This window comes from Entelurus aequoreus, linkage group LG22, assembly GCF_033978785.1.
Source record: "Entelurus aequoreus isolate RoL-2023_Sb linkage group LG22, RoL_Eaeq_v1.1, whole genome shotgun sequence".
In the NCBI taxonomy this organism is placed as follows: Eukaryota; Metazoa; Chordata; class Actinopteri; order Syngnathiformes; family Syngnathidae; genus Entelurus; species Entelurus aequoreus.
The window spans coordinates 5,391,248-5,414,741 of NC_084752.1; the positions used below are offsets into that span (position 1 = coordinate 5,391,248).

Sequence of the window (23,494 nt, forward strand, 5' to 3'; positions counted from 1 at the left end):
TTTATCCGTTTAACTGTATTTTTAAATATTATTTGGGGGAATCATACCGAAAAGTGCATCAAACCAATTTACAGTTACTTTAAAATAGCATTTAAATATATACAATAAATAATAACAATAACAATGTATTATAGTTATTTATGGTAAATGGATTATACTTCTATAGCGCTTTTCTACCTTCAAGGTACCGTATTTTCCGCACTATAAGGCGCACCTAAAAACCTCCAATTTTCTCAAAAGCTGACAGTGCGCCTTATAATCTGGTGCGCCTTATATATGGACCAATATTGAGCCACAACAGGTCTCGCAACTACGGGATGCATAACGTAACCCGAGCCTCTACTCTAGCGTCTATTCTATGCGCCTTATAATGCGGTGCGCCTTATATATGAACAAAGTTTTAAAATAGGCCATTCATTGAAGGTGCGCCTTATAATCCGGTGCGGCTTATATATATGGACCAATATTGAGACACAACAGGTCTCGCAACTACGGAATGCATAACGTAACCCGAGCCACTACTCTAGCGTCTATTCTATGCGCCTTATAATGCGGTGCGCCTTATATATGAACAAAGTTTTAAAATAGGCCATTCATTGAAGGTGCGCCTTATAATCCGGTGCGCCTTATATATATGGACCAATATTGAGCCACAACAGGTTTCGCAACTACGGGATGCATATCGTAACCCCAGCCTCTACTGTAGCGTCTATTCTATGCGCCTTATAATGCGGTGCGCCTTATATATGAACAAAGTTTTAAAATAGGCCATTCATTGAAGGTGCGCCTTATAGTGCGGAAAATACATTACTCAAAGCGCTTTGACACTATTTCCACATTCACACACACATTCACACACTGAGCTGCCATGCAAGGCGCTAACCACGACCCATCAGGAGCAAGGGTGAAGTGTCTTGCTCAAGGACACAACGGACGTGACCAGGTTGGTAGAAGCTGGGGATCGAACCAGGAACCCTCAGGTTGCTGGCACGGCCACACTCCCAACCGCGCCACGCCATCCCCATTTAAAGTTATAAAAAGTCAAATTTTTATTCATAATGATCTTTATTATGATACAGTGGTACTGCAGAATACGATACACCAGTTTACGAGATTTACTCATATATGAGCAGTCTCTCGGCTAAGGGTTATACTTTAGGTTGCGAGGAGAATTCCGGATAGGAGCCTCCCCACTAGTTGGCATAGCGAATGCTCCAGTGATAAAGTTGAAAAGTTCAAAAGATTCAAACAAAACATCCAACCATACTCACTAGCAATAGCTTATAGTTAGAGATCAACACAACTTTGTTATCCGACCACTGGAAGGAAGAAAGTGAGTGTGAAGGACAATGAAATCATATAACACATGAGAGAGAGGAGAAGCTGCTGATGGTGTGTTTGATGCAGAACCAACTTGGATACCGTAGAAGTCGGCTCTCCAAGGTAACTGCTGTACAATATTATTACATTACTTCATAAAACCTCTGTATTTGGTTGTAGTACATTTCATTGTATAGTTTCTCACATGATATTTCTTATCGAAAAGTTCATTAAAAAAAACAAAAAACATGTTGGATGTAGGGCTGGGCGATATATCGAATACACTCGATATATCGCGGGTTTGTCTCTGTGCGATATAGAAAATGACTATAGGGTGATATTCGAGTATACGTTCTCACGCAGTTGCTTATAGCTGCGGGCATTACACTGCGGGCTTTTCTCACTCTTTCTTGTCTCTCCTTCGCACAGAGACATAAAACAAGCGCACCTTCTTACATACGTCACATTGTCGTGCGTGCAACGTCATACGCCCTCGCCGAGCAGACAGGTAGCGGCATGGGTAACGTTAGCTGTGATGCTAGCGGTGCGGGTGGTAATACGAGGGAGAGAGAGAAGGTGCGAATTGTGTAACAAATGAAGGAAGAATAATTAATTCCAAGAAAAACAGCACGGGGTCCATCGTCTGGCGGTGGTTTGCCTTCAAGCGGGAAGATGTTGAACAGACAATATGTCAAGTATGCGGCAAAAGCGTTGCTGCAAAAAGTAGCATTACTGCTAATTTGTAGCATCACTTGAAAAGACACCCGCTCGAGAATGAAGAGTGCTTGAAACTCCGCATGTCAACATCTCCGGCCGGTGCCACACAACAAAATGCTCTGACCGTGGCGTCTTCCATTTCCACATCAACACCGTATGAAAAAAATAGTCAACAACAGAAGGAGATAACGTCCGCAGGAACCTACCACATAGCAAAGTACATACACTATTTGATTTCCTATTATGCAGCTCATTTTTATTTGGCAGTTATTGAAATATCTCGTGTGACATCATGCACAAAAGTGCACTTTACTTGTTTTGAAATACTGTAGTGGCGTTCTGTACAAAAGTGCACTTTAATTTAGTGTTGTTTTGATATGTCATCTTAGTGACATCATGCACAAAAGTGCACTCATAGCTTGTTTTAAAATGTCTCTGACAATCTTGCACTTTCTGTCTTGGAAATGACGTGAATGTTTGTGCCACTGCTTAATAACTGTTTAATAAATACACTTTTGCTAAATTGACTTAGTTGTGATTTCCCTCTCTGCATGAAAGTTTAAAATGAGCATATATTAATGGAGTATGAAGAAGAATGTTTTAATGTAGACACATAGAATCATCATACTGCTGTGATTATATGCATCAAGTATTCATTCAAGGCGAAGGCAAAATATCGTGATATATATATATATATACACAGCCAACAAAATGCCCAAGCAACAATTTCCACATCAACACCGTATGAAAAAAATAGTCAACAACAGAAGGAGATAACGTCCGCAGGAACCTACCACATAGCGAAGGACATACATTATTTGATTTCCTATTATGCAGCTGATTTTTATTTGACTGTTATTGAAATATCTTGTGTGACATCATGCACAAAAGTGCACTTTATTTGTTTTAAACTATTGTAGTGGCGTTCTGTACAAAAAGTGCACTTTCATTTAATTTTGTTTTGATATGTCATCTTAGTGACATCATGCACAAAAGTGCACTCAAAGCTTGTTTAAAAATGTCTCTGACAATCTTGCACTTTCTGTCTTGAATGTTTGCGCCACTGCTTAATAAGTGTTTAATAAATACACTTTTGCTAAATTGACTTAATTGTGATTTCCCTCTCTGCATGAAAGTTTAAAATGAGCATATATTAATGCAGTATGAATAAGAATGTTTTAATGTAGACACATAGAATCATCATACTGCTGTGATTATATGCAGTGACATGGCCTAAAAATATCGAGATACCGTAATTTCCGGACTATAAGCCGCACCTGACTATAAGCCGCACCAGCTAAATTTAGGGGAAAATACAGATTGCTCCATATATAAGCCGCACCCGACTATAAGCCGCAGGGTTTTGATGTGTAATTAGCGTAGTATATAGGGGTTCCTGCTACCACGGAGGGGATTGTCGGGACAGAGATGACTGTTTGGGAACGCAAAGCGTCCCATTTATTAACTATAAATCTTTCAATCATTCAATCAAACTTTCACATCTTTGACATGGCGAACAGCATTCGTGCAGAGTACAAATAATACAACGGTGCAAAGTAATACAAAGTGCTCGCCTGTACGTTATCAAAATAACCAGCCTACCGGTATATGAAAAGTCAGTCTTTAATCATTGTGTCATCGTCTTCCTCCTGCGTACTAAAACCACCGAAATCCTCTTCGTCGGTGCCGGAGAAGAACAGGCCGTAAATAAGCCGCACCCTTGTATAAGCCGCAGGGACCAGAACGAGGGGGAAAAGTAGCGGCTTATAGTCCGGAAATTACGGTATTAATAAAAGGCCATATCGCCCAGCTCTAGTTAGATGTTAAATTTGTGTTTTTTTGGGGGAAGTACAGAAACGAGAGAAGGTAAAAAGCACCTCCTTTTACCCTCTTTCGTTTCTGTACTTAGAAAAAAACCTCATCCAAATCCAATGCATTTGAATGGGATTTTTTTTTTGTTTGGGATTTTTTCCAAGTACAGAAATGTGTTTCAATGAATTTCAATGGGCAACGCTGTTCACAATACCAGTGTTCGATAATCATAATAAAAAAGCTGGGTAAAAGTTAAATCATGATCAGGAATCTGACATTTGACACATGACATTTTATAAGAACATGACTGCTGCAAGATTTGATTAGTTGCAACTTGCGTGCAGCCATATCTGACACCATGCCTTGCAGCAACAGCAGCATAAACATACACCTTTGTTATCAGAGCCAATGCATTTTTGGGGGATTAAATATCATGAGTGATTAAGTAGCATGAATAACAACACTCCCCGTGCACAGTCGTGATGGTCTGTAATTATACTATATTATTCCACACATGTGAGCTAATCAATACTACAACATTTGCACTTAAAGCCCTGCAGAATGATTCCATGACTCAGCAAATCTGACCTAAATGTAGTAAACAAGTTTGCAGTATCTCCATAAAGCCCAGCTATCAGGTCACTAGGTCTGCTGCGAACAAAGAGCGCTCGAAGAAAGGAGTGGCGAAAGCGTCACACTTTGGCGTTCGCAGTGAGAAGATCCACCGCAGGGAGAAAAGGCAAGGGTGGTCAGGCACAAAAGCTCTTCTATAGTTGGTGTGGCAACTTGTATAAATCTGCCTTTGTTTGCGAGACATGACTGGGATTCTTGCCGGATGGCTATTTTTATATCCCTGGAGTGCCGGAGGGGAGTTAACAGGCGAGCAAAAGTGCAATGGCCTTCGGCTGCAGGCGCCCCCACGTCACTGCCCACCCTACCTCCGCCCACTGGGAGCGAGAGGGGACTTCCATGGAAGATGTGCACCCTTGAGGACCGACATCCTGGATAGTGTTCAGTATCTAAATAATGTAACCGGTTGTACAGTCAACATTTAGGATTTATTCTACTGAGAAAATAGCATTTAACAGTGCCATTTTACTATTTTATACAAATTAAATGAGTGCCAGAGGTATAATGTACCGTATTTTTCGGAGTATAAGTCGCTCCGTAGTATAAGTCGCACCGGCCGAAAATGCATAATAAAGAAGGAAAAAAACATGTATAAGTCGCATTTTTGGGGGTAATTTATTTGATAAAAGCCAACACCAAGAATAGACATTTGAAAGGCAATTTAAAATAAATAAAGAATAGTGAACAACAGGCTGAATAAGTGTACGTTATATGAGGCATAAATAACCAACTGAGAAGGTGCCTGGTATGTTAACGTAACATATTATGGTAAGAGTCATTCAAATAACTATAACATATAGAACATGCTATACGTTTACCAAACAATCTGTTACTCCTAATCGCTAAATCCCATGAAATCTTATACGTCTAGTCTCTTACGTGAATGAGATAAATAATATTATTTGATATTTTACGGTAATGTGTTAATAATTTCACACATAAGTCGCTCCTGAGTATAAGTCGCACCCCCGGCCAAACTATGAAAAAAGCTGCGACTTATAGTCCGAAATATACGGTATTGGAAGTACTGGAATTGTCCAAAATCGAGCCATGTTGCTGGAATTTAGACTGTTTAAAAGTGCTTTAAGTAAGGAAACACGCCATTATGTTTGTCTGTAACGGTAATGGTAATGAGCTGTCTTTGTCCACACGAGTGGGTCTCCAAAAATCAAGTACAAAAGCAGTGAAGTTGGCACGTTGTGTAAATGGTAAATAAAACAAGAATACAATGATTTGCAAATCCTTTTCAACTTATATTCGAATGAATAGTACCCCGCCTTCCGCCCGAATGCAACTGAGATAGGCTCCAGCACCCCCCGTGACCCTGAAAGGGACAAGCGGTAGAAAATGGATGGATGCATAGACTGCAAAGACAAGATACTTAACGTTCGAACTGGAAAACTTTGTTATTTTTTGCAAATATTAGCTCATATGGAATTTGATGCCTGCAAAGTGTTTCAAAAAAGCTGAAACAGGAGGCAAAAAAGACTGAGAAAGTTGAGAAATTCTTATCAAACACTTATTTGGAACTTCCGACAGGTGAACAGGCTAATTGGGAACAGGTGGGTGCCATGATTGGGTATAAAAGCAGCTTCCATGAAATGCTCAGTCATTCACAAACGAAGGATGGGGCGAGGGTCACCACTTTGTGAGCAAATTGTCCAACAGTTTAAGAACAACATTTCTCAACAAGTTATTGCAAGGAACTTAGGGATTTCACCATCTACTTCAAGAGGTAGTCACCTGAAATGGTTTGCACTTCACAGGTGTGCATGAAGATCATCGAGAGAATGCCAAGAGTGTGCAAAGGGTGGCTATTTTAAAGAAACTAGAATATAAAACATGTTTGCAGTTATTTCACCTTTTTTTTTTGGTTAAGTACATAACGCCACATGTGTTCATTCATAGTTTTGATGTGACAATCTACAATGTAAATAGTCATGAAAATAAAGAACACGCAATGAATGAGGAGATGTGTCCAAACTTTTGGCCTGTACTGTATAATAACCGTATTGGGTCGGACATGGGCATTACATTTTCTTTAAGTGGCATTAAAAATGGCTGTAAAAAGCAGTACCGTATTTTTCGGAGTATAAGTCGCTCCGGAGTATAAGTCGCACCGGCCGAAAATGCATAATAAAGAAGGAAAAAAACATATAAGTCGCACTGGAGTATAAGTCACATTTTTTGGAGAAATTTATTTGATAAAATCCAACACCAAGAATAGACATTTGAAAGGCAATTTAAAATGTCTAAAGAATAGTGAACAACAGGCTGAATAAGTGTACGTTATATGAGGCATAAATAACCAACTTGTATGTTAACGTAACATATTATGGTAAGAGTCATTCAAATAACTATAACGTATAGAACATGCTATACGTTTACCAAACAATCTGTCACTCCTACTCGCTAAATCCCATGAAATCTTATACGTCTAGTCTCTTACGTGAATGAGCTAAATAATATTATTTGATATTTTACGGTAATGTGTTAATAAATTCACACATAAGTCGCACCCCCGGCCAAACTAGGAAAAAAACTGCGACTTGTAGTCCGAAAAATACGGTAAATTAGATTTACTGATAATTGTAGAAACCGTGTTTTAACCAAATCTTGAAAGGAATTTTATCTGGTAAAACGCGTTGAATGAGAAGGTGTGTCCAAACTTTTGGCCTGTACTGGAGGAGCTGGCAGAGCGCCATGTTTTATTTGAAGAAGTGCAGCGAATCCCGTCGTTTACAGAGCAGTCCTCCACGAAGAGGGGTGGCCTCACCGTGCTTGGAATGGCTCAGAGGTGGTATCATGTCCATGAGATTTTTCCCCTGATGACCCCATGAAAAGCCAAAAAACTGCAAGCGCAGCTTCTCTCAAAAGTGGAACAAACAAGTGAGGGAAATTATCGATTTTTTTGACATTTGGTCCTTATGTAGGGACACCTAATAAAAACGTTTACATTATCCTTGTGTGACAGGTTGACGACAAGCCGAAAACTAAATTCAAATCATTTTGAATGATCATCGAGACTCTGTACTTAATTATATGATCATTTCCCCACCCAGTTTCTCCAGCTAGCTTTTATGGACTTCCTCCTTCCTCCTTCCTTTGCTTCCTGTACAAACTCAATTGCAATTCTCTTTTCCCCATCTGCACTCTCAATTGGAAAGCAGGGTCAGAGAGCTACCACTTACTCTACCCGAAGACAGCCGCGTTAGAGCCGTAACAGAAGATCTTACTCACTTTTTACACAGAAAGTGGTATGTTTCCATAACTGTGTGCACTTTTCACTCCGAGACATGGCAGTCCATGATGGTATAACTAAATATATGCAGATGCAAGCGCCAGGTTGACGATTAAAATCGCAGTTGGACAGCAACAATTGCTTTCGGCAGGACAGAGTTAAAGAACTAGGGCTATAAAAACGAAATCACGATTATCGGATCTTGTACCTCGATTGTGGTCATTACACAAGGATGTCACTCAACTACTATTCTAGGTTTTGGTCAACGTCATTCTTATTGTAGCCAAAGTTGGGATGTAACGATAAATGGTATACCGCTAGGGGTGTAACGGTACGTGTATTTGTATTGAACCGTTTCGGTACGGGGGTTTCTGTTCGGAGGTGTACCGAACGAGTTTCCACACTAACATATTAAGTAGCCGCCTCTGCTTCCTTCTGCCTCTGTCTCTGTCAGTCCTCTACACAGCACCCAGCATTGTCCCGCCCACACAACCATCTGATTGGTTACAAACAGAGCGATAACAGCCAATCAGCAGTGCGTATTCAGAGCGCATGTAGTCAGTGCTTAGCGTTTAGCAGGTAAGCATCAGGCAGCGGACTCTCCCCAAATGATAATAAACACCTCCCAGTCAACTACTAGTAACATCACTATGAGCCCGTTGACCTTCTAGAAATATAAAAGGCAGCTCAGCTCGCTCGCAGTCCTGGCTTGAGGTGAAGGCTAATTCGCTTTTAGCGTAACGTTAGCTCATTTTGCGGTGTGTGTGTGTGTGTGTGTGTGTGTGTGTGTGTGTGTGTGTGTGTGTGTGTGTGTGTGTGTGTGTGTGTGTGTGTGTGTGTTACGGACAGCAAAGCCCTGTCTGTCTGTTATTTCACTTTACCTTTTTCTGTGTTGATTGAGCTGTGTTGAAGCAGCAAAAAAGGACATTATGTTAAATGAAGAGTTTCTGTCTCTGATAGTTGATATAATAATGTAAGTGCATCATTAAGCCTACATGAACTCCATGGTGTTCAGGGATGAATAGTCTCTCCTATTGCTATTGTACCATTTTTTCAGCAATAGTTACATTAATCATTAGTAATGCAGCAGCCTAGTTTTGAATGGCAGGGTCCCTGCTATCACATGTTGATACAAATATAACATTTACATAATAAAAATCAACTACAGGCTTCCCAAATGCTGTAATAAATTAAGCATGATGAGTTGACTTGAAACTGTTTAATGTTGCACTTTTTATGTGTAGAAGAAAAGTTTTGTCATTGTATTTAATCTGAGCAACAACTTGAGGCAGTTTAATGTTGATTAACGTGGGCAGAATTATTATAGTGTTCCCAATGTTAAAAGGATAAAACCATTGTTTACAAATTTGGTAAATAAATAACCCAAAAATGTATATTTTGTTGTTTTCTTACTGTACCGAAAATGAACCGAACCGTGACCTCTAAACCGAGGTACGTACCGAACCGAAATTTTTGTGTACCGTTACACCCCTATATACCGCAGTACAGTATTTATTCAAAACAGTAATACTATCAAAAAACCGTGATTGATACCGTATTTCCTTGAATTGGCGCCGGGAATATAGTATTCGCCTGCCTAGAATTACAGCCGGGTCAAACTCGTTTCGCAAAATAATTAGCGCATGCTTGGCACTTCCGCCGGGTCAAATATGAGTCATTAAATGACTCCCGCCTCCAGGTGGTAGAGGGCGCTAGTGGTCCTTCTTGCGACTACCAGTACTGCAGGAGACAGGTACTGCAGAAGAAGACAACAAGCAGCAAGCATGCAGCAATTGTTTGCTTGCACTTTTAACATGGAGGATTACATATCTAAAATAAAACCGTTTTATAAACTGGACTTTCAATCGAAGCAGGAGGTAATAATTAAAGGAATATCTCCAGAGACTTTTAAAATTGAAGAAAGATGAGAAAGACTGCCTTTGATCAGAAGCAGCTGCACATGGACCCATCTACAAGTAAAGGTAAGATCATAATAACGTTTTTTTTATTAAATGTGTTTTTAATGATAAGGTATGCGCCGGAGTGAGAAGAGGTTTTAAAATAATTAGAGCATGCTTGCTCATTCCGCATGGTTTTGGTAACCGCAGGAGTGAGAAGAGGTTTTAAATTAATTAGCGCCCCTGCGGCTATTCAAGGAAATACGGTAACCGCACTTTGATAAGCTCATGGACTAACTGGCGCCAGCTCGCTAGCTTAAATGCTAACATGAAAACAAGAGACATTAACATCTTCCCATATTAAGAAACGACACACCCCAATCTAAACTTACCTAAACACATTACTGTTTGAAGGACTAAGATATTCAATGGTGCACATTGAAACTACAAGGTGTGCTCTCTCAGAACACAGTGATCGTTCTATACAGGGTTGTTTTTTACAGTGCGTTCAAGAACTGCTGAACACAATAGGGCGCCATAACGCCTGCCCGAAATAATAAATAATAATAGATTTTATTTGTTACGCACTTTTCGTTTAAATAAATCTTAAAGCGCTACAATACAAACCAATATTTAAAACAATTAAATCTTAGCTAGGGATGTCCGATAATATCGGCCGATAAATGCGTTAAAATGTAATATCGGAAATTATCGGTATCGTTTTTTTTATTATCTGTATCGGTTTTTTTTTTTTTTTTTTATTTTTTTATTTTTTATTAAATCAACATAAAAAACACAAGATACACTTACAATTAGTGCACCAACCCAAAAAAACTCCCTCCCCCCATTTCTTTGTTATCAATATTCTGGTTCCTACATTATATATCAATATATATCAATACAATCTGCAAGGGATACAGTCCGTAAGCACACATGATTGTGCGTGCTGCTGGTCCACTAATAGTACTAACCTTTAACAGTTAATTTTACTCATTTTCATTAATTACTAGTTTCTATGTAACTGTTTTTATATTGTTTTACTTTCTTTTTTATTCAAGAAAATGTTTTTAATTTAGTTATCTTATTTTATTATTATTTTTTAAAAGTACCTTATCTTCACCATACCTGGTTGTCCAAATTAGGCATAATAATGTGTTAATTCCACGACTGCATATATCAGTTGATATCGGTATCGGTTGATATCGGTATCGGTAATTAAAGAGTTGGACAATATCGGAATATCGGATATCGGCAAAAAGCCATTATCGGACATCCCTAATCTTAGCCAATAAAAAGATACAATACTAAGACTAAAACTATCAGTGAAGCATAACAAACACAAAACAAGCAACAGATGTTCTGTTTGTCTATTTATTTTAGTTACATACTCATACAAAGCGCTAAAATAATGCATTCTAACTAAACTAATTAAAAAAATCAAACATATGTTTCTTAAAAAAACTGTCAGTAAAATTAAAGTGCAAATGAAACTTCTCTCTGACTTAATGGCGCCAGACTTTTTGTTTGAGATTATCACTACTGCCACAAGTGGTGCAAAAGTGTATTACAACCGAGTACCGCTGAAGCCCGCTGAGTCCACGGCTGAGAAACACTGACGTATACAATAGCAACCACTGCTTTCAACACAACAGGGGGGAATTACTATCACATAAAAGCCCCACTAATACTACCTCCCAAGCCATTTCATTGCCAGGTCTGCACAGGAAAAAGACGCACAGGTTTGATCTCCTCCTAAAATCCAGCCGAAACAGTTCCCGAAGATGTCAAAAAATGCCAATAACGTAACCACTTTGGCAGAGTCACTGATGCATTTTCATCGTGTTTATTCATGGAGCACAATTAGTTTGTGAAGCAATTCAAAGTGCTTTACAGAAGCATACAATTTCAAAACGGCTAACAGCATAAATAAAAATAATGATGAATTAATTGAATTAAAACTAACCAGTGTTGATTAAGTATTCTGCTGTCATTTGCACAGCTAAATAGAAGTGTTTTAGCTTGGATTTGAACATTGCCAAAGTTGAGGCCTGTCTCACATCTTCTGGAAGACTGTTCCTGCTTTCAGCAGCATAAAACTGAAACGCAGCCTCACCGTGTTCAGTTCTGACTCTAGACACCTCTACAGACCACTCCCTGAGGTTCTCAGAGCCCGCGATGGTTCCTATAGCTCTAATATGTCAGATAAGTACTTTGGCGCTAAACCACAAATCGACTTGTACACGAGCAGAGCTGTTTTAAAATCTATTCTCTGAGGTTCTAGAAACCATTGCAGTGACTGGAGTACTGGACTAATATTTTTGCTGGTTTATTTTATTTCTACAAAGTAACATGGCCCCATAAATAAATAAGAAAAACAAGCTGACAACCGCAAATGGTCCCCATGCCGAACTTTGTACAACCCTGGTTTAATTACATATGCAAATTCTGAATGTTGGAATTTAGATTGGCAGATAGGTAAAGAGTCCTTTAAATTAACTTCCAACTTGAGGTTGTTTATTGATAATAAACAACTTCACTTGTTGTTTATTGATAATAAACAACCTCACTGGCGTTACTGTAAAACTAAGCATACAAAGGAAAGAGCATTAATATACACACAAAGTACATGTACATTTCGGAATCATGTTCAATTAACAATACAGCTTGGTATCAACTGAAAAATAGCAATGTAACCACACAGCATAAAGATTGAGACTCAAGCTGCTAGCTTAATGCTAACATACAATGGAAGATCCCATTGAAGGGCTAATAAAAGTTAGCATCACTGTTTGCAATTGTTTTAAACTTGTACGCATGGTTTAACAAATAATTTTTAACAGATCAAAATTGACAAAAAACAAATGTAATTCTACTTACAGGCATATAGTCTAAAACGTTGTGGAGACAAATATTGACTGCTAACTTTGCACTCCTTGGCCATGTGCTGACTAGCTACAAAAGCCTGTTGCTCAAACCTCAAACTCTAACTTCAAAACAAAATCATATTCCACATAACGTGGAATATGATTGCCAGGAGAGGGCAGCACACATCACCTGGAAGGTGATGCCAAGTCTTAAAAAAATCTAATTTATATGCGTAGCGGCCCAAATTTCTATGTTAAATTATTTCCCATACGTAAATAATTAAATGTATGGGAAACACTGGCGTAGGATTAAAAAAACCTCTGTTTCTGCAGATACAAAACTAGTACCACGACCAAAACTAGCTAATTAGTCCATTTTTTTTTATTTATTTTTTTTTTTTTTTAAATGCAAAGCACCTTAGGGAAGCAACCTACATTTCGTTGGACCTGTACCTGTACATGCACAATGACAATAACGATCATTCATTCATTCATTCATTTTAAGCACTAAAACTGGGATTTGTCTTCAACACAGTAAATATCGTCAGTTCTCATGGCAAAGGAAGCGTCTTAATCCCTCTTCTCTCTGAGAGAAAACAAGACCGAATCTTTGTTGAACTGGGAAAGAAAGAAAAGAAGAAAAAAAAAGTAAAAATCACATCCTTGCTTTGTGTGCGAGGGTCCCATCTTCCCACACACGGGTCAGAAACACAAGGGTGAGAATCCCGCTTCTTCCAGAAGCAACAAAACAAAAAATCTAAAACAATCTATTTTTATTTTAGTGAAAAAAAACAAAGCCAAGGCATGACACATGGTGTGCTCCAATATGCATGCTGTATTCAAAAAAGGGCTGGTAGCAGCAGCAGCAACAGCGGCCTCACTGAAGGCTACAAGGCCAAACAAGTTGGCTCCACACCAAAAACAGCACTTGCGCTATGCAGCCTGCCTGGCATGTCCTATGTAGGTTACATTGGTGCGTTCCAGCTTGCGGCCAGAAATAAACTGGCATCTGCTGCGTAACGTAAAGACGGCGGCTCGCATGTGTTTGTTTACGTGCAATAAAAAGGCCCAGTTATGTTAACACCAGCTAGGATTACCAATGCCAGAGGGGTAGACGCAACAACCTGGCTAGGTTTCACTTTCTGCACAAAAAGGCCGACTTGGCTCGTGCACGCTTGTCGATGCGTGCTTGTTGTCAATGTATGGATCCGTAAAGCCGCTAATCATCAAAACAAGCTTGCGGCAGATAACTTTATCTTACACACGATCCCTTTCCTCCACAAGCGATCTCTGTCAAGTTACCGTACGGGTGCGACTCTGCTTTCATGTGCAGCTGTGGTTATTCTCACACGCGACCACCTGACTTAAAAATGTATGACACAAGTCCAAAGGAGTTGGGGGGGGGGGAATGTATTTCCAAGCAACGCTCATGATTTTCTTCTGACCAGATAAAAGGCCTTCCAAGATTTGGTTAAAACAGGGTTTCTACAATTATTAGCAAATCTTATTTACAGCTTTTTACAGCCATTTTTAATGCCACTTAAAGAAAATGTAATACCCATGCCCGACCCAATACGGTTATTATACAGTAGAGGCCAAAAGTTTGGACACATCTCTTCATTCAATGCGTGTTCTTTATTTTCATGACTATTTATTTACATTGTAGATTGTCACTGAAGGCATCAAAACTATGAATGAACACATGTGGAGTTATGTAGCTAACTGAAAACATGTTTTTTATTTTAGTTTCTTCAAAATAGCCACCCTTTGCTCGGATTACTGCTTTGCACACTCTTGGCATTCTCTCCAAGAGGTAGTCACCTGAAATGGTTTTCACTTCACAGGTGTCATAGTTTTGATGCCTTCAGTGACAATCTACAATGTAAATAATTGCAAATAAAGAAAAGGCATTGAAATGAGAAGGCGTGTCCAAACTTTTGGCCTGTACTGTATATAGTCAAAAGCTAACAATTGTCTGTATACACACATAATTGTAAGCCTTTCGCAATGATAATCTTGAATAGTTGAGGTCGCAGTTTTTTTCATAGTTTGGCCGGGGGTGCGACTTATACTCAGGAGCGACTTATGTGTGAAATTATTAACACATTAGCGTAAAATATCAAATAATATTATTTAGCTCATTCACGTAAGAGACTAGACGTATAAGATTTCATGGGATTTAGCGATTAGGAGTGACAGATTGTTTGGTAAACGTATAGCATGTTCTTTATGTTATAGTTATTTGAATGACTCTTACCATAATATGTTACCTTAACATACCAGGCACCTTCTCAGTTGGTTATTTATGCCTCATATAACGTACACTTATTCAGCCTGTTGTTCACTATTCTTTATTCATTTTAAATTGCCTTTAAAATGTCTATTCTTGGTGTTGGCTTTTATCAAATACATTTCCCCAAAAAATGCGACTTATATATGTTTTTTTCCTTCTTTATTATGCATTTTCGGCCGGTGTGACTTATACTCCGGAGCGACTTATACTGCGGTACATTAAATGTAAACTGGCTATGGTAAATTGGCTCGCAAGACTGTTTCATCTGAGAATTTATTTTTATTCTTTTTTTTTTTTTTCCTGACTTTGCATATCCTCCGAAAGTGTCTTATAATAACAACAAACAAGAGGACACGTTTTTAATCAAGATACTTTTTTTTTTTTAATAGTCAAAAGGTTTTATGGAATAATAAATGAACATCATACTAAGAATGCAAATGATGCATGTGTTAGGAAATGGAAGATTCATTTAAACATTTGGAATTATATTGGAAAAAAGCAAATAAGCCATTTATATGCATACAAAATAAACTGAGTCAATAGAATATTTGGAATTAATTGTATTTTACAACATCTCAGTAGTTTAACATGGGTGCTGTATATAGCAAGTTATGTATAAAGTGTCAGGCAGCTGAAGGAAATAGTATTCATTTACTGTGGGAATGTCAGATAAGAGTTGTGGACAGTTGTGAGAATTGCCTTGTTTGACCATTCTAGGCCACCGTAGGTCACGTGAGGTGCCTCCATCACGAGGGTTGCTAACATGTGTGTTGAACTGAACAAGACTGAAATAAAGGAGTCCTGTATAAAACAAGTTCAGCTTCCTCATTGGTGTCACAGTTAAAGACTACACGCCTACAGTGACCAACGAATGGCAGAGCCATTTTATTTTGCCGTCCAGCGGATTTAACACTTACGGACCTTATACCAGACTGCAGTTTGAAAGCTAGAGTCAAAGAAAAGAAACACACAGACAGACGGAGCACTTAAGTTCATTGTCATACCTTGTTTGATTGATTGACATATTGACTATCGACCAGGTCCTACAATTGTATTACATTGCCTTATAATGCCTTTAGTCATCCCATTTAATGTTTTTTATTGCCAATCAAGGCCTTCACTTTCACACAATGTTTTCAATGACTTATAATGCTTTTTAATGCCATGTGGAAACACTGTAAAAAAGCAGTACTTAGCTGCAACATAAATAGCTAGTGTCAATGTAATAGCATAGCAGTATAGTTTTTCGATTGTGGTAAAACATTTGCGTTATCGTAGAGTTTCAAAATTTATTTTTTTCGAATCTTCCACATTTAGCTTTGAACCTTCTTTAGAAAAAGTCATGGGGGTATCTTTGCAACCAGCACCCGAATGAATGGGTGCCAAAAAATGTTTGCAAAAATGTTTCATACGAACAGCTACCGTGGAAACGCAACAGAAAGTGCATCCAATTGAACCGCACGGTACCATTTGGTGGAACCTTGGCTGTAATCTCCTGAAAACCAGCGTTTCAGGCAGTGGACGTGTGTTTTGGGTGAAAAGGCTGTTTTTCCTGAAATGTGTAAAACTAACAAAAGAAATTAATTAATTAATCGATTGAATTTATGAATTTGATTAGAAAAAAAGCTTCATTTATCTTCTGTTGCATTGATTAATCGGTTAATGAGTGTAACTAATAAAAAAATATTTTAAAAGGCAGTGAAAAAGACTGGCAGGGGAAAAAACATTCTTCATCAGGTTTTCGGTAGCCGAGTAAAACTGCACTACAGTGGAGTTAATATTGAAAAATCCCTCTTAACCAAAACAATGTCATGCACAAAGTCACAGAAAAACTACTTGTCTTTCTACATGAGTGGAGGATAAATATACACTGAAACTATCGTAATGTTAGATAAGTGCAAGTTAAACGTGTGATAAAAAATTATTAAAAAGGATATCTCAACTCACCTGGACCATTAGTCATTTAGGTGATTCAATATTTTTACGAGCAAGAAGCATAACAAATTAACTGAGGGTTAAGAAGTGATCGATTGTGTTGATTTCTTTAATCAATTTATCGAACCTTAAAGCAACTGATAAAATGCACCTGAACCAATAAAGCGTGCATTTTTACATGGATTAGTTTGTAAGACCTTTTAACCTTGATTTTTATGATACCGTATTTTTCGGACTATAAGTCGCAGTTTTTTTCATAGTTTGGCCGGGGGTGCGACTTATACTCAGGAGCGACTTATGTGTGAAATTATTAACACATTAGCGTAAAATATCAAATAATATTATTCAGCTCATTCCCGTAAGAGACTAGACGTATAAGATTTCATGGGATTTAGCGATTAGGAGTGACAGATTGTTTGGTAAACGTATAGCATGTTCTATATGTTATAGTTATTTGAATGACTCTTACCATAATATGTTACGTTAACATACCAGGCACCTTCTCAGTTGGTTATTTATGCCTCATATAACGTACACTTATTCAGCCTGTTGTTCACTATTCTTTATTAATTTTAAATTGCCTTTCAAATGTCTATTCTTGGTGTTGGGTTTTTATCAAATACATTTCCCCAAAAAATGCGACTTATACTCCAGTGCGACTTATATATGTTTTTTTCCTTCTTTGTTATGCATTTTCGGCCGGTGCGACTTATACTCCGAAAAATACGGTACTTAGGTATTCTTTCTGAGACGTACATACAGGAGCTTTGTGAGAATCCACACATTGAAGGAATCATAAAAGAATAACCACTGATTGAAAATGTTGTGTTAATTGTGTGGTAATAATTAGGCGTTCTCCTTTGACACAATTCTTAACAAAAAATATCCTTGATCGTGAAGGGTAAGCAATTGCGGACGGAGTACTCTTACATTCACCACTATATACATGAATACCTTGCAAAAAATTGGTCACAAAAATCAGAGATGCTTACCAAAGTCCAGGAGCAAATGCCGAACTACATCGTCAAGAAATAGCCCGGCTTCAAGTATGATCACTGTGCAGTTAATCTCATGGCTTCAACAGTCAACTGGAGCTTGTTCTTGAAGGGGGCGGAGGATAGTAGGCTTTCACCCATGCAATCATTCCATATCATTCATTAGATTGGCCACAGACTGAGAGGGGCGGGAGGCGAGCAGGAAGGGAAACGGAGAACTGTGGCAAGAGGAAGTTAAGGACAAATCAGTAAATGTGGTTACCTGTTGTTTATATTCAAAAGCTTAAGTCTGTTTCTTGTTCCATGATCTGCCACCTCAAACAGCAGCGACTTGCCTAAAAGCCCGTTCAAGAAGAGGTTAGAAATAAGGGTAAAGTATTAACTCCGAAAAAGGAAGGAGTTTAAACATTAACACGTATGACTGAGAGGGAGCGCGGCAGTTACATTCAAGTCACCCTGAAGCGCTAACGGTATTTAGCCTTTTCTACCACAAGGGAAACAACCAGCCTAGACCAAAACATGTTGTGAAAGAGCCACATTAAAAAAAATACACACAAGGCAAAAAAACATCCCCTTTGTGGAAGTTTCCACGTTGTTAGCGCTTTTTATCTTCCTGGTCATCTGGTTCCGACACGAAATTTCCTGTTTTGCCTCCTTTTGTCACTTTTTGCAGGATAGTGAGGGTGCTATATTTAGCAGAAACATATTAATAATGGCACAATTAATGCCTAATTACTTGTAACTCAGTTCAAAATTCAGAGGTGCTACATTTAAATAGGAAACATTTTTGTGAACTCTTATATCAAAAAATGTCATTAAAAAGGTCTTCTGTTTTATGGTCCGGTTGCTAAGGAGCCAACGTACCAACACAATGACCATGATAAACAACATAAAACATGCGTTGGTTACGGATCTGCAAGACAAGTATTAGTAACACCACAAGAGCTGATGACGGGCAACTGTTTTGCACCCCTGTCAGAGGATATTAAGGGCACTCACGTGGCAAGATAACCATGAGACTTGCCACGCGAGTCAAAGATAAGCAAGGCATCTGAACTGATGACCTGGTTTTTCAAATTTAGGTCGATTTTCATCCGAAAGTTGGGTTTCTGAGGTCATTCCTTCTCTATTTTGGGTACAATTGGACAACTGGACAAAAGTCTTTAAAACATCTTGAAACACACTCTTAATGATGGCAAAACTCTAAAATCTTTCAGTATTTTGATGGAAGTTTACAAGCTTACAGATTACAGACTGAAGACCACCTTCAGAGACCTGTCTTCTAATGTACATTTCTGGTCAACTCCAGGGTCTAACACATAACTTAAAAGTGCTGTTAAAGAATAACCGTCCAACTAGCAAGACAAAACACTGAATGACTTACTGGTTATCTCACCAAACATCCCAACTGGGTTTTGAAGCTTAGTCCAACAAGAGTGCTGTCTCTGCTGCGGCCGCCCAGCCCCACACTTGTCGAGTGCGGCCACTTTTCCTGCCGACCGCTCCGACTTCCCTCCCCGCAAGTCTGCAACACCCCGCTCCAATAACCCCTGGCTCACAGGAAGTAGACACAATGGACTGAAAATAAAACACCGCCTCCCCCCTGGCAAAAAACTGCCCACCCTAACCCAACCGCCCCCTATTGCTATGCACACTTCTGCACAACAGCACACCTACGAGAGAGGTGACCAAAAATATCAGGCACTACTCCCACGTGCCAAATACTAAATTCTCCTGCCTTCAAGCATAACTTTCTGAACCCCTCTAAAAAAAAAAAAAAAACGCATTGTATGCTGTTATTGTGTATAATTTCAGGTATTTCTACAACAATGGCAACAACAGAACTAAAATCTCTATTCCGTCTCTTGACTGAAAGGTCTTTTAGAAAGAAAAGAAAATCATGATATATGATTATATTTCATCCTGCAAATTTGCCGCATTGGACACCTAACCGTGGCTCTGACAAATATCCACGTACACCTTTTATGCAGAATCTATTGTAGCAACTGTGTACGCTTTCACACAACGACATGGTTAATAAGGAACCACAATTGGCTTTTTGTGACATCCATTTGCCTTTTTAAAGCATTACATGGATTCAATTCTTTAAGATGTCAATAAACTTCTCAATCAATCAATCAATTGTGATTGGATAACTATGGCGCACTCACACCAGGCTATTCGTAACCCACCAAATGTCCGAAACGCTTGGCCAGTGTGAGCACTCTTACCTGTGTTTAAGTACGCCACACTTCCCCTTTGTATTAGTTACACTAAAACAATCAACCGAAACAAAATAGAAATCAAAGCTTGTTTGTAATTAAATTAATCGTTGCAGCTCTACTTAAACACTCGAGTTACGAACAATCAGATGTACGAACAGATTCTTGCATTAGTTAACAGTTTGTTTGCAATATTTCCCCAAGTCCGAATTTTGAGTTGGGTCCCCTTCGGTGTCTGAACCCATGCCAGAAATCTACTCCGCCAAATCCAGGCCACACGATCCCTAGAGTGTCGGTTTGGTTTTCGGTTTCAATGTACAACGGTGCACAAGAATGTTGATAGAAAAATGATAATCGAAAAAGGCTAAAACAACCGCTTAAAGACAAATCAATATACAAGTAAGTAAATTAGTAAGTAAGTACATTTTATTTATATAGGGCTTTTCACAGATAACATCGCAAAGCGCTGTACAAAACATAGGCGAAGTAAAACAACAATTCAATTAAAACAACAGGGGCAAGATCATAAAAAGGATACATAGTGGATTAAAAATGATAGTTAAAAGCTGCATTAACTAGAAGGTTTACTAAAAGGGAAAGTTTTCAAAGGTTTCTTAAAAATTTCAACAGAGTCAAGATCACGAAGGGACTGGTGCAAATTGTTCCAGAGTCTGGGAGCTATAGCCTAGAATGCCAGGTCTCCACGGGTTTTAAAACAAGTTTTTGGGATCTTTAGAAGACCCTGGCCTGAAGCCCTGAAGAGTAGGGGCATAACAAGTCAGTCATGTACTGAGCGGCTCCACCATGCAACGCACAAAATGTCAGGACTAAACTCAATGCGGAATTTAACTGGAAGCCAAGGAAGACTGGATAAAATGGGGGTGATATGGGCTGTTCTGGGTGCACTGGTCAAAAGTCTGGCACTGGTCTGTACCGTATGAAGTCTCTCTAGTGTTGACTTGTTGAAAAGAGTAAAAAGAGAATTGCAATAGTCAATGCGAGACGAAATGAACGCGTGAATGATCATTTCCAGATCCAATTTTGACAACAAATTTCTAACTTTACAAATATTTCTGAGATGATAAAAACAGTTTTTGGCCACAAAAAGCTTTCCGGAACGCAAGTACTTCGTAAATGGTTGACTCTGTAGAAGTCAAATTAAAAAAAAGTCAAAACAATCCAAAAATCAAACTCCTGGCACACTCGCTTGCCGGCAATTAGGTTGGCGTGGTTAAAAAATACAATTAATTATTGCGATTGCTCGTCTTGTTAGTAAGCTGCAAGTCACTAGGGCTGGGCGATTAATCGAAAAATGAGATGTGTTAAAGAGGTTCATTTAGCCTACTAATGTGTATTTATAAATGGTTGATTTATATAGGCTAGTAAGGTATCTTACTAGCCTATATAAATAAACCATTTATAAAGAAAAATGAGATGTGTCGGTTATTTTGGAAAGTGGGATAATCTTACATTAACTGAAACCGACTTAGGGGGTTCAATGTGACACAGCAAGCAAATGAGGGGAAGCTTGAATGTCGGGTTGATTAAAGGAATCACGGCCACAGTACAACTGACTAAGTGCATGTACCCCCTGAGTTCAATAGATGTTTCTCCAAGCACATTAGTTGTGGTTGACACTTCAAAAAATGTATACCCTCCTCTAGGGCTGGGCGATATATTGATATACTCGATATATCGTCGGGTTTGACTCTGTGCGATATAGAAAATGACTATATCGTGATATTCGAGTATGCGTTCTCATGCAGTTTCTTTTAGCTGCGGGCATTACACTACACTCTTTGTTGTCTCTGCTTCTCACAGAGACTTAAAACATGCGCACCTTCTTACATACACTACCGTTCAAAAGTTTGGGGTCACCCAAACAATTTTGTGGAATAGCCTTCATTTCTAAGAACAAGAATAGACTGTCGAGTTTCAGGTGAAAGTTCTCTTTTTCTGGCCATTTTGAGCGTTTAATTGACCCCACAAATGTGATGCTCCAGAAACTCAATCTGCTCAAAGGAAGGTCCGTTTTGTAGCTTCTGTAACGAGCTAAACTGTTTTCAGATGTGTGAACATGATTGCACAAGGGTTTTCTAATCATCAATTAGCCTTCTGAGCCAATGAGCAAACACATTGTACCATTAGAACACTGGAGTGATAGTTGCTGGAAATGGGCCTCTATACACCTATGTAGATATTGCACCAAAAACCAGACATTTGCAGCTAGAATAGTCATTTACCACATTAGCAATGTATAGAGTGTATTTCTTTCAAGTTAAGACTAGTTTAATGTTATCTTCATTGAAAAGTACAGTGCTTTTCCTTCAAAAATAAGGACATTTCAATGTGACCCCAAACGTTTGAACGGTAGTGTACATCACATACTGTCGCGCGTGCAACGTCATACGCTCTCGCGGAGCAGACAGGTAGCAGCATGGGTAACGTTAGCCGTGATGCTAGCGAAGAGGTGCGAGTGGTAATACGAGAGAGAGAAGGTGCCAATCTGGTAACAAATGAAGGAAGAATTAATTCCCAAGAAAAACAGCACGGGGTCCATCGTCTGGCAGTGGTTTGGCTTCAAGCGCGAAGATGTTGAAGAAGTATGCGGCAAACGCGTTAGCAACTTAGCACCACTGCTAATTTGTAGCATCATTTGAAAAGTCACCCGCTAGAGAATGAAGAGTGCTTGAAACTCCGCATGTCAACATCTCCGGCCGGTGCCACACCAACAAAATGCTCTGACCCAATGGAGCGTGGCGTCTTCCATTTCCACACCAACACTGTATGAAACAAATAGTCAACAACTGAAGGAGATAACGTCCGCAGTAAACTACCACATAGCGAAGGACATACACTATTTGATTTCCTATTATGCAGCTCATTTTTATTTGACAGTTATTGAAATATCTTGTGTGACATCATGCACAAAAGTGCACTTTATTTGTTTTAAACTATTGTAGTGGCGTTCTGTACAAAAAGTGCACTTTAATTTAGTGTTGTTTTGATATGTCATCTTAGTGACATCATGCACAAAAGTGCACTCGTAGCTTGTTTTAAAATGTCTCTGACAATCTTGCACTTTCTGTTTTGAATGTTTGTGCCACTGCTTAATAACTGTTTAATAAATACACTTTTGGTAAATTTACTTAGTTGTGGTTTCCCTCTCTGCATGAAAGTTTAAAATGAGCATATATTAATGCAGTATGAACAAGAATGTTTTAATGTAGACACATAGAATCATCATACTGCTGTGATTATATGCATCAAGTGTTCATTCAAGGCTAAGGCAAAATATGGAGATATATATCGTGTATCGTGACACGGCCAAAAAATATCGAGATATTAATAAAAGGCCATATCGCCCAGCCCTACCCTCCTCAGAACCAGCTTCCTGTGTTTTGCATAATAGGGATATTTTTCCCAAAATGTGCAACTCCAAAAAATAGAGCAAAAACAAAAGCCAACTGCAGAAGACGCTGGTTCTCAAGACTAATGACTGTGCCCACTTTTTCCTACAGGTGACAAATTAACGTGCTTATTTAAATGCTTCATTGAAGAAAATGT

The 23,494-nt window shown here is 38.8% G+C and overlaps 1 protein-coding gene across 6 annotated transcripts in view; it reads right to left on the reverse strand.

The window, feature by feature from the left end:
- The window catches only part of gab1 (GRB2-associated binding protein 1), a 133,608-nt gene that overhangs the window by 57,363 nt on the left and 52,751 nt on the right, over positions 1 to 23,494 (reverse strand). The window contains exons 1-2 of one of the 6 annotated variants that reach the window (XM_062032305.1): positions 19,090 to 19,239; positions 17,703 to 17,923 (exon numbers count right to left, since the gene is read on the reverse strand). The exons of the other annotated variants lie outside the window; for them this stretch is intronic. The gene's annotated coding sequence lies outside the window, so the exon portion shown is untranslated. Of the gene's footprint in view, positions 1 to 17,702; positions 17,924 to 19,089; positions 19,240 to 23,494 lie in introns of those variants that run through there. 6 annotated transcript variants of the gene reach the window in all.